General features: G+C 43.5%; 1 pseudogene; it reads left to right on the top strand.

Moving 5' to 3' along the window:
- The first annotated feature begins 4675 nt into the window (after positions 1-4675).
- On the top strand, positions 4676-13380 carry LOC130198206 (tripartite motif-containing protein 16-like; annotated as a pseudogene).
- Positions 13381-16868: the final 3488 nt, after the last annotated feature.

Below are 16868 nucleotides of genomic sequence, written 5' to 3'. Positions count from 1 at the left end.
TGGGGTATTTAAGGTATAGAGTAAGAGCATATGTCCCACCACCTTTGAGGTGTTTCAAATGCCAAAAGTATGGCCATATTGCGGCAGCGCAAAGGAAGCAAAGATGTGGAGAATGTGGAGGGGAACATGACTATGGGAAATGTGAGGCTGGGACAGAGCTCAAATGTGCAAATTGCGGAGGTGCACACAGTGTGGCCTATGGTGGGTGTGAAGTGAGAAAGAAGGCAGTGGTAGTGCAGCAGCTGAAAGTGAAAATGAATATATCGTATGCAGAAGCAGCAAAGAGGGCTCAGAGGGAAAGTGGGGGGGAGAGGGGGAGATGTAGTCAGGAAGGAACCGGCTCAACAGCCAAGTGAACAACTATCGGCTAAGAGTCAAAGGGGAGATGAGAATATAATGGCAGTAAATAAGGAGAACTTTGTGTTTTTCATGGCAGAAGTGGTTAACTGCACATTCCAGGCAAAAGGGAGATCTGAGAAAATTGAAATAATAGTAAAAAGTGCAGCAAGATACTTAAATATTCACGGAATAACTGGGATGGCGGTACAGGAAGAGCTTAGGAAACAGGGGCAGTTAACCAAAGAATCATGCTCACAGGATTAATCATCATGTTAATTCTACAATGGAATGCTCGGAGTTTGTTGGCAAATGGACAAGAATTCAAAAAATATGTGGGGGATATGCCTAGTAAGCCAGATGTCATATGCATACAGGAAACATGGTTAAAACCGAATTTGAACTTCAGACTAGCTGGATATGCGTGTGTTAGGTGTGATAGGGAGGGTGGTCAGGGAGGAGGATGTGCCACATTTATTAGTGAAGACGTCACATTTAGAGAGGTGAAGATAGGGACCGAGCTCCAATATGTAACTGTGGAGATCTGGGCAAGGGAAGGAGAGGTCATAGTTGTACATTTTTATAATCCCTGTAAAAAATTAGAGGTGAATAGATTGGCACAAATTGAAAGGATAGGTGGCAACAAGGTGGTGGTATGTGGAGATTTTAATGCACATAGTACATTATGGGGTGGAGCAAGAACAGATCTCAATGGGGAGGTAATGGAAGAGTTACTAGAGGAACACAATTTGGTTTGTTTAAACGATGGCAGAGAGACTAGATTAGATGTGCACACAGGGAACATGTCGGCGCTAGACTTAACCATTGTATCTAGGAGTTTAGCAGGGATATGCGAGTGGGAGGTAGAAGAGGAAACATCAGTGGGCAGTGATCATTTTCCAATAAAGTGTAAAATAGCATTACAAAGGAGTAAGGAACAGGGGGAGTGGATCGGTAAGTGGGTGTTTAATAGGGCAAAATGGGAACTTTTCAAATATATATGCGAGCAAGAAATGGATAAAATAGACTTAAATGAAGATATTGAGGAGATTGATACAAAAATGACATTTACAATACTGGAAGCAGCGAATCAAACAATTTCTAAAAGTAAAGGAAGGATGAAAAGAAAGGGGGTCCCCTGGTGGACTGAGGAATGTGGGAGAGCAGTAAAAGAAAGAAACAAAGCTCTTAAGCTATTAAAAAGAACACATAACTTCCAGAATCTGATCCAGTACAAACAAGCGCAGGCAAGAGTACGGGGAACCATTCGGAAAGCAAAAAGGGAAAGCTGGAGGAATTACTGGAGTAGAATTGGGAGATCAACACCTGTGGGAGAGATTTGGGGGATGATCAGAAGCATGAGAGGAATCAGAAAAGTATGGCAGTATCCAGTACTGAAGAAAGGGGAGGAAACGGCAGCGACAGATGGGGAGAGGGCAGAGATGATGGCAAAAGCGTTAACAGAAATCCACAGCTCTGCCAACCTTACAGGAGAGGGTAAATTAGGGAGGGAAAGGACACGGGCGGCTCATCCTGGTGCTCTGGAAAGAAGAGACAATACTCATAGTTCAATGGATGCCCCATTTACTTTGGAAGAGGTTAAAAGGGGGATAGAAAGAGCCGGATTGACATCACCAGGGAAGGATGAAATATGTTATATAATGCTGAAGCATTTAGGTAGGTTAGCAATGACGAAATTGGTATCATTTAATAATAAAATTTGGGAAATGGGGAGACTTCCTAGATCATGGAAAGAAGCTGCGATTATTCCAATCAGGAAACCGGGCAAAGATTCATCAAATCCAACAAATTATAGACCCATAGCACTAACCTCTCATGTCGGTAAAATTATGGAGAGAATGATAACCGAGAGATTAAGCTATTATATGGAGACCAGGGGAATGATAACACCTCATCAAAGTGGATTTCGGAAAGGTAGAGGAACTATGGACCCAATTATTTGTTTTGAGACAGAAATCAAAAAAGCCCAGGTAAATAAGGAGTCAGTGATGGCGGTGTTTTTTGATGTGGAAAAGGCATATGACATGGTTTGGAAGGAAGGGTTGATGATTAAGTTGAATATTATGGGAATAGGGGCAGAGTATACAATTGGATTAAAGACTTTTTACTTGACAGTTATCCAAGTCAGAATTGGGACAGCACTATCGAGAAGATACCCGGTGGAGAATGGTACACCTCAGGGTCGTGTAATCAGTCCAATACTGTTCTCCATCATGATAAATGATGTGTTCCTTCGAGTTCAGAGTGATATTGGACGATCCCTATTCGCAGATGATGGAGCGTTGTGGAAGAGGGGGAAGAACATAAACCACATTAAAGGGAAGGTACAAGAGGCCGTGAATGAAGTGGAAAGATGGTCTTATGCATGGGGATTCAAGTTTTCTGTGGGGAAAACTAAAACAATCATGTTTACTAGGAAGAGAGGAGTGGTTACTCAGCTAAAGCTATATGGGCAAATTATTGAACAAGTGAAGGTTTTTAGGTTTCTAGGGGTGTGGTTCGATGATAAGCTAACATGGAATGAGCAGATTCAGATGATAGTTAGGAAATGTACAAATATTTTAAATGTGATGAGGTGTCTAACCGGGTCGGAATGGGGAGCCAGCAGGCCTGCAATGAAGAATATTTATATTGCGCTGATGAGATCAGTTTTTGATTATGGGTGTATAGCGTTTGGAACTGCGGCAAAGACTTCACTCAAAAAGTTGGATGTGGTGCAATCTCAGGCTCTGAGACTTTGTTGTGGGGCTTTGAGAACAAGTCCTGTGTCTGCTCTCCAGGTGGAGGTGGGTGAGATGCCGCTGCTTTTGAGACGTAAACAATTAATGTTGAGCTATTGGGCCAATCTGAAGGGCATTCCGTGGACAAGCAGCCAACCACAAAGGGGCTCATGCCGTGTTGGGAAAGCCAAAGGGACAAACGGGGCTGCTTTGCGTGGAGTAGTGGACAATTTGCAAGGGAGATGGGGTTGAATCAGATCAAATGCACTGCTACCGTGTCGCTATCGGTAACACCTCCTTGGTTATTTTCCTCAGTATTAGTTGATCAATTTTTTCTCACTGAACAAAACCCAAGCACTTAAAAACATTGATAATATTGCAGGAATAGTGGAGGATAGGCTAGAGACGACATATAAATCATTTACTCCGGCATACACGGATGGATCGAAAGATCCTAGTCCAGGTAGAACCGGTTTTGCGGTCACCAGCCCATCTTTTCGTCATGAAGTAAAACGGAGATCGTCAGACCATCTGTCGGTGGATACAGTCGAGACATTGGCCATTCTAGCAGCACTACAGTGGGTGGAGGAGGTTCAGATAAGCAAGGTCATCATTTATTCGGATTCCAGTTCAACATTATTGTCATTACAATTACTCACATCTAACAGCAGGCAGGACTTAATCAATGAAATACACAAAGCACTTTTCCGTCTTAAGCATATGGGTATTTTGGTAGCATTCATGTGGGTGCCGGCACATAGAGGGGTAAAGGGGAATGAAGCAGCAGATAAACTAGCAAAGCAAGCATTGGAATGTCAGAACAAGATGGATATTATATTTAGCAAATCAGAAGCTAAATCACCAATAGAAATAAACATTATTAAGGAATGGCAGCACAGTTGGGAGGCAGGAGGCACAGGAAGACATCTGTATACTATTCAGAAGGATGTTAACAAGGGGAGGACAACAATATTTAGCACTAGAGAAGAAAACATATTGAGTAGACTCAGGATTGGACATACAAAGCTAAACAAAACAATGCAATTAATTAAAAAACACCCAACCGGACTGTGCGAGTACTGCAAGACAGCAGAAACGGGGGATCATGTCATGTGGCATTGCCAGAAATTTAGAAACGAGCGAAGCAGGTTGAAGAGGAGGCTGGCAGTAGGAGGGGTGCAATTGAGGGATGCATTATCCTTGGGGGCAGGAAGGGTGCTGCAGTATCTGAAGGAGACAGGGTTGAAGAGAAGAATGTTGGGCACTGAAGTTGACAGGGCTCCCTTCTTAGTTTAGTTTATTTTTATTTATTTTCTTTTCTTTTCTTTTTGAGGGGATAAAGTGCTAGATATTTCTAGTTCGCAAAGAAAGGCAGTAGGTGGCGGTAATGCACCAGTTTGGATGCCAGCCGCCTAAAAACAAAAAGAAGAAGAAGATAAAAAACTGGATCCACCGGTTTCAGTGACGTCAGCTTCGTGTTGAAACCTGTCACGGTGTGCTCCCGGAAAAAGCCTCTAATCTTCGGCCCTGTGTGTGTGTGTGTGTGTGTGTGTGTGTGTGTGTGTGTGTGTGTGTGTGTGTGTTTTTTTTTCTTTCTTTTTTCCTTCTTCTTGTTTTTGAAGTTGTCCCCGAGGAGGAGAGGCGGCTGTTGGACCTTGAACGCATCTTCCCAGCTTCCAGTGAGTGAACGCAACGCGGGGGAGCCGAAAGAAACATGAATCCAACTTTGAACAACCAAAACATGAACAAGGGCGACACGGTGAGTCACGTGATCTGGTCGTGTGGCCGTGTGCGTCAGGGCACGCCTCTTTCTTTCTTTCTTTCTTCATGGATGAACATGTCCTGAACTCTCGGCGTTTCTCAATATGCGCATTTGTGCGCATTTTTTCTACTTGTGTTCTCGTGAACGTCATAGGTCTCAGCCGGTGTGCGGATTAACTGGTTTTTGAATTAACTGGTTTTGGTACGCGTGCATGAGGCAGATGTGCCGAGGAGTGGCCTCGAGTTGCCTCTCAGGACCCGTCTCGACTAACTAGGAAATGCACATTTCCATCGCTAGCCTCTCTGTCACGTTCTTTTAATGTAACGCTAATGTTTTAAAGACTAAACACGGAGGACTTTGCTGTAAAATGTGATACCTGTTCGGGAGGCTGTAGTTGAGACGCCGAGGACACGGAGCGAGGACAAAGTAGGTGACTCTGCTGATGCCTGTTCAATATACTACTAACTTCAATAAATACTTGACAAAATGCTCTTGTTGTCAGTCTGATATTTATGTTATACGTCGTTATCTGACGTCAAGTCGATGTGAGACCAGTTTACTCTTCATGCAGTGTGTCATGAAGCATGTAGCCCAGACATGGGCAAACTACGGGCCGCGGGCCACATCCGGCCCGTTAGGCTTTTTAATCCGGCCCGCCGAACTTGACCAAATTGCGACTTTGTTTACTTCCGGTGTGCGTTGGCGCGGAAAGAACTCGTCACACGAAACCCTTCACCGTGATTTGTCAATCCGTTTGTCTGTCAAAATGTCTCGAAAAAACAACAACCAATGAACACTCAGTAAATCACAAAGCACCCGCCCACCACACAGGTGCGGCTCATTTAGAAACTGCCACAGTGATTTTGGCGAGCAGCGCGGAGCCTGGAGGGGCTGCGGAGCCACGCAGCCAGAAGAGAGCCACTTGGACCGGGTAAGAGTCTTTACTACACGTTACGTGTCACGGTGTCCGTAACGTGCGCGCGGTGCTGACTAGTCTTGTATTTTACAGAGAGGATTCACCAGCGCCTGCAGCGCAGCCTGCAGCTCCACCTGCCCGGCCAGCAGAGAGGTCTCGTGACACGATGACATGATGTTATTATAGTGAAGCCATATTGTAAATAGTCAATAGTTGTGTTCTGTTTTCTATTTCTCAACATGTATATAATGTAGATTTATTTTTATTTTTATGTACAATACATATTTATATAAAAAAAAAATGTAATGGTCATTTTTTATTTGCACACACCCCATGAAACTTTATCTGCAATATGAAGTCATTTCTCAGTCCCATCTTCATCATTTTGGTTGAATGTGTGACACACATCATTTTTACTCAAAACGGTAATACAAAATGTGGTTTTCCTCATTTATTTAATTCAGTTCAGTTTATTTGTAGAGCCCAATTTCACAAATTACAAATTTGTCTCGGAGTGCTTTACAATCTGTACACATAGACATCCCTGACCTTTGACCTCACATCGGATCAGGAACAACTCCCAAATAACCCTTCAGGGGGGAAAAGGGAAGAACCCTTAAGGAGAGAACAGAGGAGGATCCCTCTCCAGGATGGACAGGTGCAAGTACATGTATCTAGCATTGTATTCAGATATTTCACTGCTTTTGTAAACCTATGACCTTTGGTAAACCAATTTCAAACACCAAAACAGTTGGTCCACATGAGTAAAGGTGTGTTTTCAGAAGAGATATGAATAATAAAAAAAAATAGAACTTCAATTGTCAGTTTTAGGGTCATATTTTCTCGAGTAAAGCGCTGTCAGTCTGTTTGTGACGGGTTCATACACATGCTGACCAGATGACGCCGCACATCGCCCTCACTTTAAAGACCCCTTTCTAGTTTCTGCTGCAGGCAGGATATTTAATACATTCTATCAGGACAATCCGTCCATTATTTTGCGGGGTTTAAAACAATTAGAAATTATTGAGCTTGTGTATTTCGTGGGGTAATTTGTTTTGAATGTTGAAAGTGATTCCATTGATCTCTTTCCAGTAAATGTTGATTACTTTAACTTTGCACCTTAAATTGAAATGTATAAAAAACAGATGCAATCTCCAGGTTAAAAAAATTACATTGCGTGTCCAAATGCTCCTGGTCCGGCCCCTCTGTCACATTTTAGAACCGAATGTGGCCCGCGAGTCAAAAAGTTTGCCCACCCCTGATGTAGCCCATTGTTTACACCCAGCTCGCCCACCGCTGTCCGCTGGGAAACTGTGACCGACTCCGATTAAATTGTGATACAACAACAACAACAACACTGTGCTGTCTCACATCTCTTATGTTTTATATTCGAGACTACGGATCAACATATATCCTCGTAACTATACTCTACCCTGTGCAGCACTCACTGGTCCAGATTTAACATGACTGTTACCTGTTGTTTTGTTACGATAAGGACATGCATTGAATAACTACACACAGGAGCGTGTCTTTAGACACATGACGGGGGAGCAGCTTGCTCCAGCCTTCATTTAGGATTTCGACGGCATTAACGAAACGTTTTCCACCTTCATGACGAACATATCACTTGTTGACTGGTGATAATAACATATCTAAAACGACAATAAAAAAATAATAAAAACACGGATTTCTCAAAGAATCGAACAGCCGACTTGTGCACCTGCTGTTCTGTTCATTGCTTGTGAACTACCATTGAGCTATAGGGTATTTTACCCGATTTACATTACAATGTACTTTACAATAACAAAAACTGACTTTGAGCAAATTAGGTAAGTAATATAGTAACTTTGGAAGACATTAATATGTATATAATATATTCTAGCACCGACTGCCTTTTCTTCTTACATCATAGACCCACCTAACTCAAATACGGGATTGCATAGGCAACAGCCGCTTTGTGCATTAAAGTTGATGCGACAATAGGAAACGCAGTTACTGATTATCACTATGAGTGATTTATCTATTAATCTAAAACGTAAACTGACTGTAATCAACCCATATTCCTCTAGCTCAATGGTAGTTGGGATGCCACTTAGGAGGCCCTATGGTCGCAGATGATCGTGGGTTCGATTCTTGGCGTTAATCTTTATCCATTTTTTTATCGCCAGTCAACAAGTGATATGTTCGTCATGAAGGTGGAAAACGTTTCGTTAATGCCGTCGAAATCCTAAATGAAGGCTGGAGCAAGCCGCTCCCCCGTCATGTGTCTAAAGACACGCTCCTGTGTGTAGTTATTCAATGTGTGTTCTTATCATAACAACAGGTAACAGTCATGGATGTTGGCTCTCGACGAAGGCGGTCGCATTTTTCTCCCCCTCTCCTCCCCATGACCTTCCCCTCCCTGCTTGGCTTCTCTCGTCATGTCTTGTCTGTCTTCATACTTGAGAGACTCTCTCCGCATCGCTCTTCGAACTAAAAACCATGGACGTGATCAACTGGTCCCTAAACGCAATTGACACCATCTTCTCGACGAGAAGCTCGGGTTCGGGGGAACCTGCCTGTCCTGCCGGGACGAGTGTTGCTGGTTACACGATGGACGCGTGGGGGAAGTGGCGTGTCGTGCCTAGCGGCCCTTTCCGTGGAGGACGTAGAAGACATCTACCTATTCAGAACTTTGATTACAGGATTTCTGCTGTTTGGATTTGGCGCTGCCCTGGCTTATCGGAAAATTAAGGAAACGGTGACAGCCGTTAAAAGCCCCCTAAGGCTGCCCGACATGATTGACGTTGGGCAGAGTTGTTGGCACTCAGACTGTGGCATTAAACCGTCAGAATGACAACATCGTGGAGAAGCTGATGGCTCTGCAAATGAAATTGGATCGATTTGAAATCCTATTGGGAAATGGGAGGAAAATGGAGGAATAGTAGGTGCGCAAAATTGAAATGCAGCTACTGGAAGACCAAACAATCCCAATCTTATCTGCTTTCGGGTCCCTCTACCAGGACGGGCCTTGGCCAAGGCCGTGACTGGAACAACAACTCCCGAAGATCACTGAAGCGAGACTCTCTCATTCCTTCCCCTATCCACAGACACCTGTGGTTGTTTTCTCCCCAGGACCCTTCAAGGCTATCTCCATGGCAACGACCATCTTGCGGTCTGGGAACTTTGTCTGTTGTGGACTGGGAGAGGACGACACATCAGGCCACTTACACACACCTTCAACACACTGAAATGCATTCACTACCCCCCCCCCCATCCCACGCCTTCGCCTGCTTTGCCCCCAGGGTGACAGGAGGTCTGTGTCCGTCGCCGTGACGGCTGACGGACCGGGCTGGCTGCTTGTCGGTGCTGGTTACCTTCTGCCCCCAATGGCGGGGCTATCGCCCAGTCTTTGGCTTACCTCCCCTCCCCCCCTTCCTACTCGTTGCAAGTCATGTCTAAGATTTATGTGCAATGGTGTTTTTGTTTCTCCTGCTCCCACACTGTACCCCTCTAGGGGCATAGTCGGGGGGTTGCTTTTTCTTTTCTCGCCTCTTCCTCATGTTATGCTATAATCTTCATCCACCCTTTCAAGATGGCGCATGACGGCGCCTCGGTGTCTTGGTGCGCGATTCTTGCACCTTCCGCCAAAGAAAGTTCCTCGTTTGTTTGTGAAAACATTCTTTGGCAATAAACCTGATTCTGATTCTGATTTCTTTCTGATGTTAAATCTGGACCAGTGAGTGCTGCACAGGGTAGAGTATAGTTACGAGGATATATGTTGATCCGTAGTCTGGAATATAAAACATAAGAGACGAGAGCACACAGTGTTGTTGTTGTATCACAATTTAATCGGAGTCGATCACAGTTTCCCAGCGGACAGCGGTGGGCGAGCTGGGTGTAAACAACGGGCTACATGCTTCATTACACACTGTATGAAGAGTAAACTGGTCTCACATCGACTTGACGTCAGATAACGACGTATAACATAAATATCAGACTGACAACAAGAGCATTTTGTCAAGTATTTATTGAAGTTAGTAGTATATTGAACAGGCATCAGCAGAGTCACCTACTTTGTCCTCGCTCCATGTCCTCGGCGTCTCAACTACAGCCTCCCGGACAGGTATCACATTTTACAGCAAAGTCCTCCGTGTTTAGTCTTTAAAACATTAGCGTTCCATAAAAAGAACTTGACAGAGAGGCTAAGCGATGGAAATGTGCATTTCCTTCTTAGTCAGACGGGTCCTGAGAGGCAACTCGAGGCCACTCCTACGGCACATCTGCCTCATGCACGCGTACCAAAACCAGTTAATTCAAAAACCAGTTAATCCCGCACACCGGGTACATGTTCCAATTCAAAGTTTGCTTCTCGCAAAGCACGGTCAAAATGCCCGGATGTGACTTGATTCCTCCCACTTTCCGGAGGATGCATCAGAGGAGACTTGTGTGTACTTTGGCCAGCCGATATCCCAGAATGCATTTCACCAGCAACCGGAAACAATATCGGAGGAGAAAATAAACTACTGACGGTTGACTTTTTATAAATACTACTGTTGTTGAGTCACGGAGTCATGTTAGGATGTTTTGTTTATTTGACTGTAAAAAATAATTTACAGTGAATAATTGGAGTAAACTCATGAGCAAGAACAGCTGAAGTGGTGACGTCATCAAGAAAGCTGCTGTTCCAATCGCAGAAAGACCGTCCTCCGGAGTCTGGACTCCCAAGACCAGACTCCAAAAGAACACAAGTCTGTACTCTGTGTACTTTGAATTGAGAAACGCAGTGAGTCTTGTAAACGTGACGGACTTCTGTTGGACAGGATCGATAGTGGATTTGGATTTGGACCGTGACGAAGGGGGCGTGGCTGTGAGTGACGTGGGATGTTTCTCTGTGTCCAGTGTTAATGGGTTTGACCTCTCTGGGTGACCTCGACCCACGTGACTGAAAGGGTCACGCACGGGTCCATTTGTGTGGTTCTAGGACTACAGATGTGTAACCTGTGGCTCTATTTTAATTATTGTAACTCAGGTTTATGGACTAGTCACCAGGTTCAGCTACAGAGCTCAATTGTTGTGGGGAAAAAACACCAAATTAAATAGTTCAGTTTTTAGGGATTCAACAAAAATAAATCAAGATCACACACATATATTTATAATGAATAATAAACTTCAAGGTGGACAGTCATCCGTGTGGTTCACCCTGTGGGCAGCTCTCCATCTGATATCAAGTGGTGCTCCAAGTGATCATCTGCTTCATTAACGTTAACCTGCTACTCAGTCACTCAAAAAAACATTTGTTATCCTTTGGGATGTTTCAGATGCAAAACTTTGTATTTGGATTATTAATTTTCCTTTTTTTGTCTTCACTCCCTCTTTCAGCTCCTCCTCCAGGAATGAAGTACAGCTTGATAAGCCCCTCCCTCTTCCTCCTGCTCTCAAACACAGACGGCTGCACTCTGTCCACACACTTCCTGGTTCCCTCCCAATAGAGCTGACACGCCCCGTTCACTGAACCGTCACATGTTGTTCACATCAGAAGTCAAAGCAGAGTCGCTTCTGAGGAAGTGAAACTCAGACGGTCGTTGCTCCTGAGAGGTGAAATGGAGCAGAAAGGAGTTCAGCTGGATCGGGAAACCTTCTCTTGTTCCATCTGTCTGGATCTCCTGAAGGATCCGGTGGCTATTCCCTGTGGACACAGCTACTGCATGAACTGTATTAAAGCCCACTGGGAGGAAGAGGATGGGAAGAAACTCCTCAGCTGCCCTCAGTGTAGGAAGACCTTCACACGAGGCCTGTCCTGCTGAAGAACACCATGTTGGCAGTTCTAGTGGAGCAGCTGAAGAAGACTGGACTCCAAGCTGCTCCTGCTGATCACTGCTATGCTGGAGCTGAAGATGTGGCCTGTGATGTCTGCACTGGGAGGAGACTGAAGGCCTTCAAGTCCTGTCTGGTGTGTCTGGCTTCTTACTGTGAGAAACACCTCCAGCCTCATTATGATGCACCTCCATTAAAGAAACACAAGCTGGTGGAGCCCTCCAACAAGCTCCAGGAGAACATCTGCTCTCGTCATGACGAGGTGATGAAGATGTTCTGCCGTACTGATCAGCAGTGTATCTGTTACCTCTGCTCTGTGGATGAACATAAAGGCCACGACACAGTCTCAGCTGCAGCAGAAAGGACCGAGAGGCAGAGAGAGCTGGAGGGGAGTCGACTCAACATCCAGCAGAGAATCCAGGACCGAGAGAAAGACCTGAAGCTGCTCCATCAGGAGGTGGAGGCCCTCAACCTCTCTGCTAATAAGACAGTGGAGGACAGTGAGAAGATCTTCACTGAGCTGATCCGGCTCATGGAGAACAGAAGCTCTGACGTGAAGCAGCAGGTCAGATCCCGGCAGAGAACTGAAGTGAGTCGAGTCCAAGAGCTTCAGCAGAAGCTGGAGCAGGAGATCACTGAGCTGAAGAGGAACGAGGCTGAGCTGAAGCTGCTGTCACACACAGAGGATCTCAAGCAGTTTCTACTCCACTACCCCTCACTGTCACCACGCCCTGAGTCTACACACTCGTCCCGCATCGATATCCGTCCTCTGAGACACTTTGAGGACGTGACGGCGGCTGTGTCAGAAGTCAGAGATAAACTACAGGACGTTCTGGGGGACAAGTGGACAAACGTCTCACTGGCAGTGACTGAAGTGGACGATTTACTGTCTCCTTTACAAGCAGAGCCCGAGACCAGAGCTGGATTCTTAAGGTATTCATGTGACATCACTCTGGATCCAAACACAGCACACACACGTCTGTTATTATCTGATGGGAACAGAAAAGCAACATTAATGAGAGAAGAACAGTCTTATTCTCATCACTCAGACAGGTTCACTACAAGGTGGCAGGTTCTGAGTAGAGAGAGTCTGACTGGACGTTGTTACTGGGAGGTGGAGTGGAGAGGAAGAGAAGTTAATGTAGCCGTCTCATACAAGAATATCATCAGAACAGGGAGCGGGAGTGAATGTTGGTTTGGATTCAATAATAAATCTTGGGCGTTACTTTGTCACAATAACAGTTTTAAATTGTATCACAACAAAGTCCAAACTCCCGTCTCTGGACCTCAGTCCTCCAGATTAGGAGTGTACCTGGATCACAGAGCAGGTGTTCTGTCCTTCTACAGCGTCTCTGACACCATGACTCTCCTCCACAGAGTCCAGACCACATTCACTCAGCCTCTCTATGCTGGACTTGGGTTTGATTATTATTCTCCTGGAGTCACTGCTGAGTTCAGTAAACTCAAATAGACAGAAGTGAGTTCAGGGACATCTGGTTAAAGTCTGTGTTTTAAGTCTTAAACTTATTTTGTTTCCATCATCGTCGCTGAGCAGACTTTTCTTCACCTGTCAATCAAACCTTGTGGGCGGGACTTGTCCATCTTCTCCTTGTTGTTGTGTAGGTGTCTGAGTTCCTGTAGGTGGCGCTCCTTCCTGTGTGTGTTGAGTCATGGAGGCTCTCACTGCTCATGATGCTCTTTGTTTACCTGAACTCATATTTATCTGCAGGGAAATGTAAAATGCTCTGAGCTCTAAATGTTTGATGAATATTGTTATTGATGTATTCTTTAATTTAAGTTTCTCTTCCTCTGCATGGGTCTTAAAGAGAGAAAGCACCAGAGCTTCTTTATTGGAGATATTTTGTTCTTAGAACTTCATGCAAATTATTCTATTAATACATTTGTGAGACTAAATGTTGTTGTTGTTGTTTTCCCATCAACGTACACATGATGTACTGTGTTGCATTATAAAATAAAGTATCATAATCAATCAGTAAATCTCTCATCGTTCTTTTCCATAACTGAGGTGGTGGTCCAACACGTCTCACAGACTTCACTGAAGGTTTCATGTAACGTTCAGGTTCTTTCCGTGCGTCGGCTTCACTTCTCAAACCCGGAGGTCGGCTCCTCTGTGGAGGTCACGAGTGTGACCCTGTTTCCTGCATGTGGTGTGTGTGCTGTGCCTTTAAGTGTCTGAACCAGGGATGTGAAAGAGGTGAGCGCTCCCCAGCTGAGTGCTTCTGCTCTTCCGGTCCACTGTGTCCTGACTCACGGTGTCGCTGTGGAAGCGAGGCGCCAACCCTCTGGTTCCCCTTCAGGGAAACACCCAGAATGCACTGGGGCCAGAGGCCACTGGACCGGAAACACAGGACTCAGACGCGTGGAGTCACTTCTACATTTAATACATTCATCAAAGTGCACAGACAAGAAAGTAAACCATGTGGGGTTAAATAAAAACATAACGTATACAGTCACACAATGTGTTGGTCATTTAGGAGTCACGCCCACTTACACTAAATAAAATGTACCTGTTGACAGCAACAATAAAAGGCCCATGATAAGATGGCTGCTCTCTCACTGTGTGCTCTCTCAGGTGTGTCTGACTACAGGAAGAAAGGCCCAGGTGAGCTTCCAACTCCCTTTTATAGGCTCCGCCCCTTTCACACTAATAATGATAATAAAGGAAAATAAAATATAAATATCACTGTATTTTTAAGGATAAAACATGTTTTAATCTGCAATCCACTGACAGAGCAGGTGCCTCACTTGACACAACACCAACGTGTCCATGTTGAAGCAGCTGCTGAACATTGCCAGTCTGTGTTCATGTGGGGTTTTCACCTTAAAGATAAAGCCCCGCTAGTTCAATTATCAGACCAACACTCTAATGACCACAGATGACAGACTCGAGCTCTTAGTTTTACTTGTCACAAGGAGAATGCCTGAGCTGTGCCTCTGCACGTCTCCAAAACACTCTGGCTCAATTCTCCCCAGACAGTCCTTTTATTGAAGCAGGTGGTTATACAAAACAGGATGAGGCTTATCAGTCTGAGTTTTATGACCCTGAGTCCTGTGTGGTGTGTGTGTGGGTGAGTTATGTGGGGAGACATGAGACAAACCTTGTTCCTGTGTCTGCTCATTAACCAGATGTGACCCTGGAACCTTTTGCTCTCAGGGTGACCGGTATAGAATAAGGAACACAGCAACGTATGATTGACATATTAATCTTCTTCTAATAATTACAGCCCTAAAGGGGTAAACTATAATTCATAGGGCATACATTCTTTCATACAAATTAGTTTAGTGTAGTTTATTTCGATCAGCAATAATATACAAAATCAAAACAACAAAATTCAACAGAAGAAGAAAGTGGCTGACCGAAAGGGTCAAGGCTGAAGCTATCAAGCTTATAAATGCCCTAACCTATGATTTCATGAAAATACTTTTTTTAGAGAACCATATACATATATATATATATATATACATAAGCATATAAACATGCATACAAATTCACACACCCATATAAACATATATACACACACATAAATAAACATACCTACATATACCTAAAACAATCAACAAAACAAAAACAAAACAAAAAACGTGTCCCCATTACCAGTTACTTATAATGCGTCATCAATACGTCTGTACTTGTCCAGAGTCATGTCTTTAAATTTTTTTTTGAATATCACCAGATTCTTACTTTCCTTGATGTCATCAGTTAAACTATTCCACTGTTTCACCCCACACACAGATATGCACATGTTTTTTAAAGTTGAATGAACAATTGGTTGTTTAAAATTCCATCTCCCTCTTAGTTCATACTCTCCTTCTCTATCTCTAAACATCTTTTGAATATTTCCAGGAAGAGAATTATGTTTAGCTTTGTACAGAATTTGTGCTGTTTTGAACTCTACTATATCCATAAGTTTCAGTGTATGTGATTTTAAGAACAGTGAATTGGTGTGTTCAAGATATCCTACATTATTTACTATTCTAATTGCTCTCTTTTGCATGATGCATAATGGCTGTAGGGTGCTTTTGTAGGTGTTCCCCCACACTTCAACACAATAGGTCATGTATGGTAGAATGAGAGTGTAATATAATGTCTGTAATGATTTATAATTCAGTATGTGCCGTGTTTTGCCTAATATCCCTACAGTTCGTGCTAATTTGGACCTTACATACTTGACATGTTGTTTCCAGCTAAAGTTGTGGTCGATTATCACGCCTAAAAATATATTCTCGATAACTCTTTCCAGCCTAACACTATCCAACATTAATTCTACTGGAGTATTCGGATGTATATTTTTATTACCAAAAACCATAAATTTTGTTTTTTTAATGTTTACTGATAATTTATTGACATCGAACCACAACTTTAGCTTACTCAATTCTGCCGTGACAACCTCCAACAGCTGCTGAAGGTTCTCCCCAGCACAGAATACATTAGTGTCATCAGCAAAAATAACATAATTCAATATTTTAGAAACATTGCATATGTCATTGATGTACAGTACAAATAATTTCGGTCCAAGAATTGACCCCTGCGGAACACCACATAAAATATCTAAGAGAGGTGACCTAGTTACACCCATCTGAACAAACTGTTTTCTGTTTTCAATGTAACTTTTTAACCAATTTAGCCCTACCCCTCTAATCCCATACCTTTCCAGTTTATGTATTAAAATACCATGATCAATTGTGTCAAACGCTTTCTTTAGATCGACAAAAACACCTACTGAATATTTTTTGTTATCACTGTTACTTGTTAATTCTTCGACTAAATCCATTAAAGCCATTGCAGTTGATCTATTTGTTCTAAAACCATATTGTCTGTCCATAATCAACTCATATTTGTCAACGAAGCTGTCCAACCGCACAACAAAGAGTTTTTCGAGAATTTTAGAGAACTGGGAGAGCAGTGAAACCGGCCTATAGTTAGTAAATAGGTGTTTTTCTCCAGCTTTGTGTACTGGGATCACTTTAGCCGTTTTCATATTACTGGGAAAGCATCCCAAGTCGAACGATAGATTACAGATGAAAGTTAGAGGGTCTACTATAGTGTCAATTACTTGTTTTATTAAAGTCATGTCGATACCATTCCAATCCAGAGATGTTTTGTTCTTAAACTTCTGAACAACATTAATAATTTCATTTTTATCTGTACCTCTCAAATAGATAGTATCTGGATTTCTTTCTCCATAGAATATTTCAGCACCTCCTCCTTGTGGAGGGTTTATTTCTTTTGCCAATTTGGGCCCCACATTCACAAATAAATTGTTGAAGCTCTCCACCACCTCCTTCTTGTCAGTGA

Source organism: Pseudoliparis swirei, chromosome 8 (assembly GCF_029220125.1).
Source record: "Pseudoliparis swirei isolate HS2019 ecotype Mariana Trench chromosome 8, NWPU_hadal_v1, whole genome shotgun sequence".
Classification (NCBI taxonomy): Eukaryota; Metazoa; Chordata; class Actinopteri; order Perciformes; family Liparidae; genus Pseudoliparis; species Pseudoliparis swirei.
Note: the sequence above shows the minus strand (reverse complement) of the source record. Positions and strands in the feature narration are given on the sequence as shown.